A 6,808-nucleotide genomic window follows, 5' to 3' on the forward strand; every position below is an offset into this window, starting at 1 on the left:
AAAACAAAACAAAAGACCAAGCAAACAAACACATAATGAAACTCTTAATAACAAAAATGTTGTTTCTAGTGAGCGCAGTTCTACAGTTTTCATACAAAGCATATGCAATTTTTAAGAAGAAACATATGTGAACTCCAGCACAGAGCTGTTTATTGGCAACTGATTAATATTTCCTTGGCTGTGAGCTTATTGGGGGAGTTTTGAGTTCTTCATAAATAGAATCTAGAAGACTGTCACCCTCTCACTGTTCAAGTACCACATTTTATTAAGGAAATTGAAAAAAAAAAATCTGTGACTTTGGGCTAAGATAGCTACTAAGTAAATAAATAGATTTGTTGCCTATACGGAGTCCTACCAAATAATACTTTTCAATATATGCCTTAATAATTAATAGGCAAAAAAGTAAATAAATAAAAGGACACAGAAAGAGAATAGTATAAAAAACCCTGGAATTCTTTCATTGAGAATTTACCTGGTTGTAGCATATTACTGAGATCAAGATCTCAGTATAACATTTATACCAATGTTCCCATAGACCTTTAAACACAAATAGAAAATGTGGCTACCACATGGTTAAATTGCTCTAACATAATCTGTTTGTAAATGCAATGGATTTGAGTTTTTATCTTCACAAATTGACCTTCTGGTCTTATGTATTACTCTGGCTTCCTTGACAGAATGTCTTTTCTTCCTTCCAGTGTTTTCCTCTCCGTCACATAAGAACCAGTCCTCCTTCTAATGGTTCCTGATCTCTGTGTGGGAATCAATGTGGCTTCAGGGAAGTTCATTATTTTCCAGATGGGTATTGCCTAGGCAAGATGTGCTTCTTATTCCACTGGACAACATTGGTCATGGGATCTAAACTTTTAAGTCACTAAGAATTTCTTTTTGGGATCCCTGGGTGGCGCAGCGGTTTGGCGCCTGCCTTTGGCCCAGGGCGCGATCCTGGAGACCCGGGATCGAATCCCACGTCAGGCTCCCGGTGCATGGAGCCTGCTTCTCCCTCTGCCTGTGTCTCTGCCTCTCTCTCTCTCTCTCTGTGTGACTATCATAAATAAATAAAAATTAAAAAAAAAAAATTCTAAAAAAAAAAAAAAAAAAAAAGAATTTCTTTTTATTTTTCAATTCTCTCTTTTTCTCACTCTGTTGTTGGCATTGTTGGTATTATTGTTGTTGGTATTATTGTTGGTATTATTGTTGTTGTTGGGAGTATTGGTGCAAAGGCATTCTCTAGCTTGCTTTTTGTGCAAAGGGAATACATGGTCCCAGGAGACGCAGATGGCCATCCTGGGACTGCAAGAGAGATGTAATGTAATGAAGACAAGGAAAGGCAAAGTAAATAGGAAAGATGGAAGGGAGAAAGAGAAAGGAAGGAAGGAAAGAAAGAAAGAAAGAAAGAAAGAAAGAAAGAAAGAAAGAAAAGGAAAGGAAAGGAAAGGAAAGGAAAGGAAAGGAAAGGAAAGGAAAGGAAAGGAAAGGAAAGGAAAGGAAAGGAAAGGAAAGGAAAGGAAAGGAAAGGAAAAAGGGAAGGAGGGAGGGAGAAACTCTGACCTCACTGTAATGCTGAATCAAGTCTAAAATGAAGCTAGAAACCACAATAAACTCTTTATTTTTGCCCTAAATTTCCCTTTATTGTGAAGCCAGTTTGAGTTGGCTTCTCTCTTAAGAGCCTCATGAACATTCTTACACAAAGTGTATCAGAAAGACTCATCAAACTGAAGTCCTTTTATACATACGATGGCCTTCCTTTTCCAGTTCTCAGACTTTTGGAACCTACCTAATTCTCCTTCACTCATCCATGGAGTGAATTAAAATATCTAAACTATATAACCACCCAGGCTGTGTTCTAGTCTTGGATCACTGGGGTTAATAATCAACAGTATCAGTTTTGGAGGCAGATAGATCTGGCATCCAATATAAACTTTTTTAGTTATCAACTCCTTACCTGGCCTCTGCCCCAATTCCTTTTATGTAATTGGATTATTTTGATTTTCACAAAAAATTACCACAAATTTAGCAGCTTAAACGACATGAATATATTACCTTATATTTCTACAGGTCAGGAGTTTGATAGGATTCTCACTGTGCCAAAATAAAGGAAGATATTCATAAGGCTTTGTTCCTTTCTGTCTTGCTGAGTAGGATGCATTTATTTTCCTAGCCTTTGTTCCCCTCCCTCCATCTTCAAAGGCAGAAAGGGCAGGTTGAGTCTTCCTCACATCATGTCACTCTGACCCTCTCTTTTGCCTTTCTCTTCCACTTTCAAAGATCTTTGTGATTACACTGGGCTCACCCAGATAACCAGGAAAGTCTCCCTTATTAAGGTCACCTGTCCAACAAACTTAGTTCCAGCTGCATTCTTAAATCCCCTTTACAATATAAAGTATTTGGATTCCAGGGAATTGGATATGGACATTTTGAGGGGCCATATTCTGACTACCACAGTAACATGCATTTCCCTTGTAGGTTTGTTTTAAGAATTAAATGGTATAAGCCATGCAAAGTACTTTGCACATAATGTGTACACTATAAATTGCAACTATTATTATTAAGTCAGAGCGAAATAAAGATGTAAAAGTCAAATCAGTTTTTTTACCTTCCTTATGCAACCTGTGGATTAGGGCCTTGAGATCCAGAGAGAAGTGTGTAGAGTTAGCACCTCTTCTGCATCCCACTTGACAATCGACCCCATTCCCAGGCAGTCACCATCCTCATACTGCTCTCTCTCCAGTACCCAGATTCTTGGTGTGGCTCTTACTTGGGTCTGTTCAAACTCTTGGCATGCAGATTCCAGATACTCCTTGGACCTTCACAAAGCAAGCCTGTATTAATCCCATATACTCTAATAAATTATTAAACCAACTGTTTGAGGAGGTTGATTGCTTAGACACCTGGGCATGTAAATTATTACCTTCTAACAAAAACTCCAAAGCTCTAAATCTATTTATCCTAAACTCAGCTATTAAATTCCCATCTCCATATTTGTCATAATATTATACCTCTATTATCACTGAAAGATTTTTTAAATCAATCCATTCATTTCAATCAAAATTTTTAAGAGAAAATTTTATATCCCCTCTTAGAAAAAAGAGAAAAGCTAATATAGTTTTCCATAAATAGAAAGTAACCAAAAAAGATAAACATAAGAAAACAAAAACAATCTTATTCAAATCCAGGTGGTTATTGTTTCTTGACAAGACTGAGCTAAAGGGAGATTAGAATGGTATTAAAAGCCCACAAACCTGGGCAACCTGGGTGGCTCAGCGGTTTAGTGCCGCCTGCAGCCTGGGGTGTGATCCTGGAGACCCGGGATGGAGTCCCACATGGGGCTCCCTGCATGGAGCCTGCTTCTCCCTCTGCCTGTGTCTCTGCCTCTCCCTGTGTCTCTCATGAATAAATAAAATCTTTAAAAAAAAAGCCCACAAAACCCAAATATTCCTTGACATAGAATAAGTAAATCGTGGTACAGTCAATGGAATATGAGATCAAACTCTATAAATCACAAAGAATGTACAAACTCAAAATGGTGAGCATGAAGATGGTGGCTGGAGGGTATTTGAAAATAGTATTACAATGCTCCAGGGGCCAACACACTGGGGTTAATGCAAGATGGTACATTATATGAGAATGATGATATGAAAGAGGCCCTGAGAAGGCTTTCTGAGAACATTTATATTTCATATTAAGAGAGCACTGGACCTGGCCAAGACACAGCAGATCTCGCCTAAAGAACTGTGGACAAAATATGAGATGGATACATTCTACATTCTACCTGAACTGTGTCTGAAAGAGATTATTTGGGAATGAAAAGAGAGAAAAGAATGGGCAAAGAAATCATCATAGAGTTGAAATCTATAGTTGCAGCTGCTCTCAAATATTTTTCAGAAGTTGTGTAAACCTGTGGTTTACTGTGGTGCAGTTGGTAAAGTGTTGGACTCTTGGTTTCAGCTCAGGCCCTGATTTTAGGGTCATGGGGTTGATCCCACCAAAAGGGCTCTGCGCTCAACTCAGAGTCTGCTTGAGACTCATTCTCCCAATTGCTCTGCCCCTCCTCCTGCTCTTTCTCTCTAAAATACATTTAAGGTCATAATTTTCTTGAGGTGTGTTATATGTCAAAGAAATATTTGCTTCAAAAAAAATCCTCTTTGCAAATACACCCTAGCAACAACCTGAGTCTTTCTCCTAATTGTAATCTAAAGGTTCACTTCCACACCTTAGGAAATGCTGTCTCGAGCCAGAGAACTAATAATATTAAATATGCATAATAGACCAGCAGACGGTCCCTATCTGTTGGAAGACCATTTCCCCAAGGCTGAGTTGGTGACATTCTCCTACACTTTCAGAGGACCACAGCGCTTACTTGGATCACAACATCTATCTCACTGTATTAAACATGATTATTTCCTAGCCTGCCTCCACCAGCCTCACTTCCTTGAGTACACGAACTGAATCTTTAACTGCAGGACCTTAGCGCCAAACAGTGTGCCTGGCAGATAAGGATGCTCCATAACTATCTGTGGAATGAATGAATGGATGAGGAATATGAATTCATCCTACAGACATAAACTATATTGAGCTCACAGAAAAGAGAGAATAAGAACATGCATCTAGCAATGGGGAGCAATTGCACATAAATCCTGACACTAGCATATATACAAGTTGGAAGAGAAAGGAGAACTGGGCTACTAATAATCAGCCTGAAACCCATTGGAGGACAGCTGCTATTACTTTGGTTTAAAAGAGCCTTGAGTGGAACTATACAGAGTCTGATACTTTTTACTATTTAAAGGGCCCAAGGTGGTACTAGAGCTATAATATCAGTAATGAAAGCAAATGTGTGAGCTGCTTGGACCTATTAAAGATAAGTTATTTCAGGTGCATTCAGAATAAGCACACATGGAGAGGTAAAGCCATTTCTTTTTTATTCTTGCGGAGGATGAGTCAGAGAAATAAGGATTTCTGAATTCTCCAGATAAAGCTCCAAATGTCTTTCAGCCACTAATTTACAAGGTTTTTGTATAGGCAGAACGGATAGTTTGTGTACATACATGTGGCATATTTAGTATGATCTAATGTAACAAAAGCCCCAACATCCTTAGCAAAGCACCAGGTGTCCACTAGACATTCAATAAATGAAATGGATTCTATCAAGCCCCGCCACTATCTGTGTGCCGTTAAAACATGAAAGAGAAAAGAAATAGAGAAAGAGAGAAAGGGAGTGTGTAGTGGGGGGGAGGAAGGGAAGAAGAGCATGCAAGAAAGACAGAAGAGAGACAGAGACAGGGAGGTAGAAGGGTAAAGGCAGAGGAAAGGAGAGAGAAGAAAAAAAGAAAATGAGGAAAAGAGAGAGAGAGAAAATAAGAAGCAAAGTGAGCATCAGAAAGACAGTAGATCTAACAAAACATTTTGGAGGTTTTACAAAAGTGAAAATAAAAATTAACCAAGAAAGTGAATTCTAAATGTATTCAGTAATAAGAGATGGTGTTATTAGATTAAAGCTAATGATGCTAACACAGATCGAAAAGGGAAGGACAAATGATGATGGGACATAATTACTTTATTGTCCGGTGCTATGGAAATTTCTGCTTAGATGTTCAGATCTCTGAAATGATCTTCTATAGCAAGAATCGAAGCAGAGAGTAGACTGTGGAGAAATGCACCAGACTGGAAAGTCATCATCAATGAAGAAAGTTCATTCAACATCCTGTTCTTCAGATTTGGGAAAATACAAAATCAAAAGAAAGGTTATTCATACCAAAAGACAAGCAAGAATGCCCATGTGTCTATATTCCATCAGAGGGATGATATAAAAACTATTGTCCAGGCTATCAGAAATGATGTCATAATTCATAATTCTTGGTATTCAATCATTGTAGACAGCCTGCTGTTAACTTCTGAAAGGAACTTTCTAACTCTTATGTATCATTTCACACTATAGTTGGGTATATAGGATAAAGGCACCAAAGTGACTAAATAAATGAGCTCGATGATATATGGTTTATCTCTCAGTGGTAGATTGTATTACTATTTGCTCAAAATTCTCTCTTTAGCATGTACCTCCCTAAGGGTGACTTATATGTTCCTACTCTGCTGAATCAAGATGTTTCATTTTGTTTAATTGGAAGAAGGCAGAAGTGACATCTGTCTTTCCTAAGTAGAAGCTCTAGAGCCAAGACGTGAGTGCCATGTTTCTTTTCCCACTGACACAATAATCAAAATGCTCTGAGAGAGGTTGCTCCATCAACCTAGGCCCTAAAGTGAACACATGAAACAGAGCCACAGCTGACCCATAAAGAACATATAGTGTCCTTTGATTTGATGTCCTTTGATTTTATAAGCCTTTGAGATTAGTTGGTATCAGAAAATAATTTATTGTGTCCTGATTGATATAATACCAAAATAAGAGAAACAAAAATAAAGGCCAGATATATAAATGCATTAATTTGTCCAACTAATAGCTATCAGACACATTCTATGTGCAGTCTTGTGCTAAGCTCTGAGGATAAAATTATGGACAAGACAAGGACTCTATCTTCAAGGACAAACAGACTAGAGTTCTAGCATCTCACGAGTAAGGAAGCAAAATGGGCTTGAGAATTCTGGAGAAGAATTGCATAGAGAGATTCCATCTTCAGCAAGACATTATCAGAGAGGGGATGTTCCTAATAGCATCACTCAGAGGCAGAACTAAAAGGGAGACTTTGTATAGGGAAATAATGGGAGTTTAGAAATAACTAGTTAGGTCAGGGGAAAGAAAACCTTGGGTGCCTGGGTGGCTCAGTGGGGAGTCTGCTTCTTCCTCTGCCCC

The 6,808-nt window shown here is 38.4% G+C and overlaps 1 pseudogene; it reads left to right on the top strand.

Annotated features, from left to right (window-relative positions):
* Positions 1-3,602: 3,602 nt before the first annotated feature.
* Positions 3,603-3,843, top strand: LOC112913299 (cytochrome b-c1 complex subunit 7 pseudogene; annotated as a pseudogene).
* The last annotated feature ends 2,965 nt before the right edge of the window (positions 3,844-6,808 follow it).

Source organism: Vulpes vulpes, chromosome 9 (genome assembly GCF_048418805.1).
Source record: "Vulpes vulpes isolate BD-2025 chromosome 9, VulVul3, whole genome shotgun sequence".
Taxonomy (NCBI): domain Eukaryota; kingdom Metazoa; phylum Chordata; class Mammalia; order Carnivora; family Canidae; genus Vulpes; species Vulpes vulpes.